Source organism: Passer domesticus, chromosome 19 (assembly GCF_036417665.1).
Source record: "Passer domesticus isolate bPasDom1 chromosome 19, bPasDom1.hap1, whole genome shotgun sequence".
In the NCBI taxonomy this organism is placed as follows: Eukaryota; Metazoa; Chordata; class Aves; order Passeriformes; family Passeridae; genus Passer; species Passer domesticus.
In genome coordinates, this window is record NC_087492.1 from 12,261,377 (window position 1) to 12,270,072 (window position 8,696).

The window sequence follows — 8,696 nt, forward strand, 5'->3', positions numbered from 1 at the left end:
AATTCCTCGCTGCTCTCTCCAAGCCGGCGCGTTTCTGCCAAAAAAGCTGGAAGGGGGGGCAGCTGCCAAGGCAGGCGGTGGGGGAGGACGGGGGGGCTGCGCCCACCGGCATGGAGACCACGGGGTTTAGTGTCGCATCGCGACGGGCACCTGAGTGGTCTCGCATCCCGGTGACACCGGGGCGTCTCGCATCCCGGGTGGCATCGGCCCGAAGGGGGACTGGGGGGCAGGCGGGGTGAAGGGATGGGGGTGTCCGGGAGTGCAGGCGGGAATTCGGGGGATGCCGCTCCAGCTGCGGGGCACGAGGGATGGCATCGGCCCGATGCCCGGTGCCAGTGCCCCGCGCACGGAGTCCGGATCTCGGTGCCGGTGCCAGTAACATTGCCCGGTCTCCAGATCCCGGTGTTAATGCCAGGTGCCCGGATGCCGGTGCCAGGTGCCGGTGCCCGGATCCTGGTACCAGTGCCCAGTGCCCGGGTCCTGATGCCAGTGTCCAGATCCCGGTACCGGTGCCCAACACCGGGGTCCCGCTGCCAGTGCCCCGACCCCAGCGCCGCATCCCGGTGCCGATCCCGGTGCCGATCCCGGTGCCGATCCCGGGGTCCGCCGGCGGTGGCCGTTAGGTGGCGGACGCGGGGTGTGCGGCCGCCGGCTGGATGGGAAAACCGGGCATTTTGCAGGAAAACGTGCAGCCGGGCACCGGGGGTCCCCTCCCGTCCGGGGTGCCCTGGGGACACGCAGAGCCCGGCTGGGCCGGGGCTGGGGATGCACACGCGGCCTCCGCGACCCCCAGAGCCGGGCACGAGGGGGAGCCCGGCAGCTGAGCCACTTCCACCCCCAGCCCCTTCAGGGGCTCCGGGCTCCTCCAGCCCCGAGCCCAAGCCGGGCCCTGCGTGTCCCCCCTGAACTCCTCATCCCCCTTCTCGGGGGTGTCTCTGGAGAGGGCTTGGGGACCAGCTGGGGCAGCAGCGAGTTAAATAGTGGGATCAGTCACAGCATCATGGAATGGCTGGAGTTGGAAGGGACCTTCAAGACCATCCTGTTCCATACCCCTGCCATGGCAGGGACACCTTCCACTATCCCAGAGTGCTCCAAGCCCCACCCAGCCTGGCCTTGGGCACTGCCAGGGATCCAGGGGCAGCCACAGCTGTCCCTGTGCCAGAGACTCAGCACTCTCACAGGGAAGAATTTCTTCCCAACATCTCATCTCTCATTCCCCTCTGTCAATATGATGGCATTTCCCTTATCCTGTCCCTCCATCCCTTGTCCTCAGCCCCTCTCCAGCTCTCCTGGAGCCCCTTTAGGCCCTGCAAGGGGCTCTGAGCTCTCCCTGGAGCCTTCTCCTCTCCAGGCGAGCACCCCCAGCTCTGCCAGCCTGGCTCCAGAGCAGAGGGGCTCCAGCCCTTGGAGGATCTCTGTGGGCTCCTCTGGACTTACTCCAGCAGCTCCACATCCTTCTTATGCTGGAGATCCCAGAGGTGGATAGAGCACTGCAGGTGGGCCAGAGTAGCAGGGAAGAATCTGTGTGGATGTGAATGAGAATCTGCTGTGTGGATGAAGCACAAGGAATGCAAAATCACCCTCTCCACTGCAGATCCAACACTGCCCCTTCCCCACATGCCAAGGGTTTGAGATGCTGCTTATCCCAGGACCTGACTCCTCGTGACCCCAAAGTGCTGGGAGTGGGAGCACGTGCACGAAAATGCCCTGTCTGCACCCCCTTCCCGCAGGGCTCCCTGGCATCATTCCCCCCATTCCCCACACTCCTTCCCACCGCTGCGGAAATTGGCAGCCGGTTATCAGCAATTCCACCCGGTTCCTCTCGGCCGCGCGAGGTGCGAAGGCCGGACCTGGCCGCCCACTGCAAGAAGTGTGAGCTCAATCCACGCTCGGGACCGGCCCTCCGGAGCCTGCCTGTCTGGCTTATCTCAGCTCCCGCTTTATTTTAGGGAAAGTGCTGATGGCTACGGCCGCAGGAATTCCGGGAGGTGGAAATCACGGAGCGCTTTGCCCTCCACACCCGGCGCTGGGACACGCCGCGGAGGTGGGGAGGGGAGGGGAGGGGAGGGTGTAGGAGCCCCTCGGTGGGATTTTGGGAGGCGGATTTTCTATTCAGCTGCACAGGGCAAAGGGCTGAGGGCTGGGGCACGGGACAGGGGACGAGCATCGGGCAGGGACAGCGCAGCCGGGCTGGCCCCGTCCGTCCGTCCGTCCGTCCGTCCGTCCGTCCGTCCCGCTGGCGTTGCCAGGTGATGTAATGCTTGAGCGAAAACACACGCGGTCGTTAAACACGAGCTCCCCGCTCCAGAGGAGCGACGCGGGAGCAGATGGATGCGGGGATCGGCAGCTTTGCAGCGGCTCCAGCAGCCTCGGGCCGTGATGTGGCCCTCGGGATGCAGCCCCCCGGGCGGGGCTGGCCGGCTGATGCATCCTCGATGCGAGCGTCTGCAAAACATGCAGAGAGCAGGGCTGGGAAAGCGGCCTCGCTGGGAATCAGAACTGGGGCAGTTGGCCGGCTCCGAGCAGCTCCCAGCCCTTGCCAGTGAAACGGCTGTGACTTTTGAATGCGTGTTTTGTACCTAGAAAGAATAGATGTGAGGCAAGATCTCCCGCCCCTGGCACTCGTGCCGGGGAACGGGATCCAAACCTTTGTGATTTGGCCGGAGCGCTCCGTGAGCCGCCCGCGGGGATGGGCTGGGAGCGTTCCCCCGAGCTCGCAAAGTGTCAGGAGAAGCTGCCAGGGGGCACAGAGACGGGCATGGTGTGACGGGAAAGGGGCAAGGCAGAAAGCGCTGCCCACACAGCGGGGCCCGTGCGGAAAAGCGGCGGATTTGCCGCATGGTGCAATATCGGGAAGGGAAAGCCCACGACGGAGGCTGCAGCAGAGCACCTGTGGCTACAGCCTGTACTGGCACGGGGGGCTCCCGGGAGCCGTGGCAGCTCGGGAAGGATGGATGCTTCCTGCAGCCGGCCGGTGGCAGGTGCGGGTTCACACAGCTCCCCCAAACGCTGACACAGCTGCTGGGGGAAATGCCAGAGAGCCTTACGCTGGTGTGACACTAGCGGGGAGCTCTCCCGGGGGTAACACCGACATGCAAAACACAGCATAAACACCCCTTTGCCATAGCTACGAGCAGCCCCACACCTACCCGGCCCCCCGGACCCCAGCCCTGCTCCTGGCGCTGTTGACGGCGTTGTCCTTGGAAACGGCACTGCCGGGGTGTGCCGGGGCTCGGATGCGCTCAAAGGAAAGGTATGTGCGAGGGGCAGGTCACACGCATCCAGTGGTCTCGTCACCGTCCCAGGGAAGCTGAGGCTGGTACGTGGCTTTGGAACAGCCAAACTCACCGCGATCATGAGGGCCTGAAGTTTTCATTCCTCCTGTGTCTCAGGTGAGCAAATGCTCCGTGTTTGGGATGTGTGCCAGAAAGGTGGTGAAGGGACAGAGGAACTGCCTCTTCCAATGCTGAGCATCCTTAGGTTTTCCTGCCTTGCTTCACCACTGTTAACTATTGACCAAAAGATCATCACCCCTGGATATGCTGTAGAAAGGAAGCTCCAGACTAGAGAGACAGTGTGAGAAGCACACCTCTGTCAGACATCCCAGAGAAAACCCTCTTGGTACACAGGGCAGGAGGATTGTGAGGCATGGACAGGGCTCTGTGGTACCTGGAAGTCAGGACATCTGCTCAGGCTTATTTTCAGCAAGCAAAACCTTTTTGTTTTGCCAAGTCCCCCACTCAGAGGTGTTTTCACCAGCCCACTGTTGTCCCACGGCTCTCCCGATGTTAAATCACCAGGGATCTCTGGGTTCTCTGAGCGTGGGTCCCCATCTCTCCCCTGTGCATCCCACTGGAAGCACCAGCACCTTCCCTGGGGGAACATTCAACCCCATGCACAGCCCATGCCACAGCCCCACAGGACACCCACATGGGGCAGCCAGGGAGCCATCCTGTCCTCAGTGTGAGACTGGAAGCCACCACGGACATATTCCAGTGTCATGGGCAGGCTCCTAGGATAGAAACATAGAAACATGGAATGGCCAGCATGGAGGGGACCTGAAACATCACCTGACTCCAATCCCCTTGCTCTCACTATCCCACGTTGCTCCAAGCTCTGTCCAGCCTGACCTTGGACACTTGCAGGATTTTCCCAGCTGTCCCTGTACACTTGGTGCTGAGGTGTTCGTCAAGGCACGAGGAGCATTTTCGGCTCTGCAGGGGCTGTTTGGGGACTGGGGGGCTCAGGCAGCCCCTCCCTGGCAGGTCTCATTTTCTGTTTGGTTTGAAGGCTTTTGTGATCCCATCCGTACCTCACCTATCCTTCACTTTCCATGAGCTCCTCTTTCCCTGGCAGTCCCTTCCCACAGTTGTCACGGGAAGAGGTTTTGCCAACACAAGGATGCTGCTTGGAGGGAGCAGGGCTGGAGCAGCAGCCCAGGGCCATGGGGAGATGCTGTTCCTTGACACGACCAACAGAAACAGCATCTCCCTTCCAGCACCAGAGAGATGCTTGAGATCTCTTGGGAATGTTTGTCCTTGGAGACTCCTCATGAGAAGAAGGGGAGACACCTTCCCCAGCCCCTGGCAGAGACCCCATCCCAGGCCTCTGATTTCTGCTGGGCATGAGCAGCCAGGACCAGATCCATATCTCTTCCTCAGTAACCCATCCTGCTCTTGTCCCCCCAAGATGCTCTCCTTTTCCATCTTTCTACCAGTTTTGGTGCCTGGTTCTACGCCCCTTTGGCCCCCTCTCTCTCCGGTATCCATGACCACCTCACTGCAGGCCACACTTGGCTGCAAGCCATGTTCCAGCTCTCCTTGCCTTGGGCCCAGCAATGTTTGTGATGGTGCCTTCTCTGCAGGCTTTGCCTCTGCCCTTTCCTTGTGGATAACCAGCTCTCCACGTGCTGGGAAGAGCTGTGGATGTGGCCCATGAGGTTGGAATTGTGTTGGAAGTGGTGCAGCCGTGGGGCAGCAGGTCCTCATCCTTGGGATCTCCATCCTTGGACGTGTTCAAAACGTGCCTGGACACAGCCCTGAGCAGCCTGACCCGGCTTTGGAGTGCTCACTTGCTCCGGGGCTGGGCTGGGGACCTCCAGGCATCCCTTCCAACCTAAATCCTTCTATGGTTTATATCGAATTCTCTCTGGTATTTCTGCAGTTCTGGGAAGCCTTCAGTGATGGATCATTGAACGGCTCTGATCTGATGCTGGCCAAGGAGGGATTTAGTGGTCCTGGCTCCTTCCATCTCATTCACATTGTCCTTCTCAAGGACAGCTGAACATCTGCTGCCCATAGGTAACTCCAGGCCACCACTCCCCGCCTGGGTGTGAAACCTCTGCCTGCCTCCATCCCAGCTCTGACCTGCCCTCGGAGCTTGCAAGTGATTGTTTTCATCCTGCTCCCACTGTCTGGGGCTTTCCAAGTGTTGATTAAAATGTACCATCACTACAAAACGTGCTGTGCCTGAGTGGCTATAGCTTTCAGCGAGGGGGACTCAGTGTTTACTGGAACGGTCACCGCCGATTCCCTGCCAGGAGTCAGCTCTGACCCCCAGCAGTTTCAGCAGCAGACCCGCTTAAAAACTGGAAGATTCTTTTGTATTCTCAAAAGAAAGGAAAAAAAGCAGGGTATGTTTATCATGGAGATATTGCTTTCCACTGCCTGTGTGCTCTGCCATGGCCAAAGTGTGTTCAAAGAGACTCTCAAACGTCCTTTGTGTGGGGAGCAGGGCTGGAAAATCTCAACCCAGAAGGGGAAAACTGAAGCAAATCGTGGGCAACCCAGCACAGAGATGTAACTGGTTATATTCAGCCAGAACATGAACTTTAGACACTGCCTGTGCTCCAGTTTGTGTCTGCAGCACAGAGAGGCCCTGAGGAAAAGGCGGTGGAGCTCTATTATCTCACAGCCAGATCCTTGTGGTGCTGAGGGGAAACAGAGCAGGCAGGGCTGGGCTGCCTCCCTCCCCTCCCACTGCACCCTGCAAATGCCAGTCAATGGCTCCCAGAGCCCTGATAATTCTGACCATGACTCAGAGACCAAAAATCAAGAGCAGAGAATTATTGGGGGGGGGGGGGGAAGGCACATACTGGGTACAGTTTTTTGTGTTCTGCTTTTTAAGCCATAAGGTTTATGCCTCTGGCTTTTCTGTGCATCCAGAAGGGCTCAGTCTGCCTTTCAGCAATGTGAAATATGAGCCTTCCTCAGGCACAGGGCTCTAGGAGATGGGGATTAGAGAACCTGAGAGGCGAGTGATGCATTTGCTGTTTTAAAAATGCTGTGGATCCACAGAGGATGTTCTTTCCCCAAAATCCCTTGTGGGGAACTGTAACTCCCCGGCAGGTTGGAGGACAATGTCCTGTCCTGCTTTGAGCTGACCTGGCGGCTGGAAGGGACCAGCTCAGCCATGGGCTGATCTTGAGATGAGTTCCCTGTGCCAAAACACTTGTCAAGGTGGGGACCTGGCTGAGCAGCCACCTCCAGCCTCCTTGTCTGACTCCCAAAGAGACACCACGTCTGTGATTAAAAGCCCTGCAATCCTGAGAACTGGAATGTGGTTGTCTCTTTGCTGGGAAATTACAGAAACCCTGCAAAAAGCCAAGAACATGCAGTGCCCAGGGCTGCAGCTGGGTACATGGGTGCAGGCTGGTGCCAAGTCCCTCTGCCACCCTCCCAGGGCTGCCCAGGGACCTGCAGTTTTGCATTATTTTCCCCCTTGGGAAAGCACCTGCTGCTGGGGAAGGTCACTGACCAAAGCTGGTCAGTGTCCTGTCCTGGCAACTGGAAATGTGACTGTGGGATTTAATGGCTGTAATGAAATAACACAGAGAGGAACCTGGGGAAGGGGTGCAGGAGGTCGTGGGTCTGGGGCATTGCCAGGCTGGGGGGTCTCCACAGCAACACAGGGGTGGGGACAGGAGGAGAGGGGTGGGATGTGGCTGGACTGAGGCAGGGAGAGCTGGAACATGATTTGGAGCCACATGGGGCAGCAATGGGGTCATGGATACAGGAGATGTTTAGTAGCCAAGGAGGGGGGGATCAGGTGTCAAAATTGAGGGAAAGATGGAAAAGGACGGATCGGAAAGAGATGGGTGGTCACCAAGGAAGGGATATGGATCTTGTCCAAGACGGGAGAGTGAGGAGGAGAGGCCAAACACCCTGTGGGATGGAAGGGACCAGCTCTCAGCACTGGCAAAAGAGGGAACGAGAAGAGCTGAGCCCCTGTGCCAGAGACAGCAGAGGGGTCAGGGGCTGAACGAGGGCTGGTGGTGCCAAGCAGAGCTGATGGTGGCCCAAAAGTCCCTGCATGGGCTGACATCAGGAACGGCAGCTGTGACAGAGCAGAAGAGGCAGGGAGGTTCCTGCATTCATCCCAGCACCAGCCAGGATTCCCTCACAGCTCCTGGTGCTCCTCCAGAGCCGCATCCCTGCAGGACTCTGCCAGTGCATTCCTGGCCATCTCTGAGCCATTCTTCTCAAGTCAATGCTGTTCTTCAATCTCCCTCTCTGGGCAGCAGCAGCAGCAGCAGCAGATCCTCCCTCGACGGGCTCTGCCCAGCCCTGGCTGCCTGTCCCCTCGCTGGCCAGCACGGGGGACTGCAGCCGTGCCTGTGCTGGGAACCTCCTCCCCGACACGTCCAGCCTGTGCTAGCCTCTGAGGGCCGGGGTGGGAAGGGGGGACAGGTCACCCCCAGCCTGCAGCCCCCCACATCTCCAGAACCCAGGGATGCCTGGCACAGCCGGCAGGGCTCACGAGGAGCTGCCCTTGTCTCTGTCCCAGGGGTGTGTAAGAGAGCCTCTGGTTGCTACATCCTCCTGGAGCTTGAGGAAACACTGCTGGAGGAGAGAAGCCCCTTGGTGCGGGGTGATGGGCAGCCTTTTGGGGGCTGTTTCACTGAATTCCTTCTCTCTCTCTCTCCGGGTCTCATCTTCCCGGGGAAGCCGTGACTTTGTCCGTCTGCTGGGGCCTGGGCTCGCTCCCCAGCAGCCCTGGGAGCCGCTGCCCGGTGCTGGCAGGTCCCGGCGCCCCGGCTCGCAGCGGCGTGTCTGGCTGGGAGCAGCCGGGGCCGAGCGCTCGCTGCGCGCTCTGGCAGCAGCCCCGGCACAAGCGCAGCGCTGGCGCTGCCCCAGCGCACGCCGCTCCCGCCAGGAGGAGTCAGCTGAGGACAGCAGCCGGCCCGGCAGCGAGGGGAAGGGGGCATGGAGGGCCGGGGGCAGTGCTGGCCAGTGCCAGGGAGAAGCCTCTTGGAAGGGCAGTGGGAATTCGGGAATTGCTGCCGCGGTCCTGCTGCCGCATGCGCCGCTCGTCTCCCACCAGGTTTTGGGGGGTTTCTGGTTCCGTTCTTTGCCAGCGTGCATCAGCAGCCCCTGGCATTTGGGGCTTTCCCCTAATGTCCGAACTCCTGCTCTGTCAGACACAAACAGCCCGTTCCCTCCCAGCTGTCCCTCTTGCACAACCATCGCTAAATTCTCCTCCCAGCTGCCGAGTTTCACCTGTTGTGTCAAGCGATGCCATCTCCATCCCTCAAATCCCTTATTGCTGCTGAGATAACAGAAACGTCACTGTCCTCCTCTCTTTTATTCCCGGGAGCAGAGGCTGAACGGGGGCGATTCCTCCTGCCTCATGCTCCTGCCTGCCGGTGTTTGAAGCCGCTGCTCCCCATGACGTGAGTGCCCTGGCATCAGCCGTGT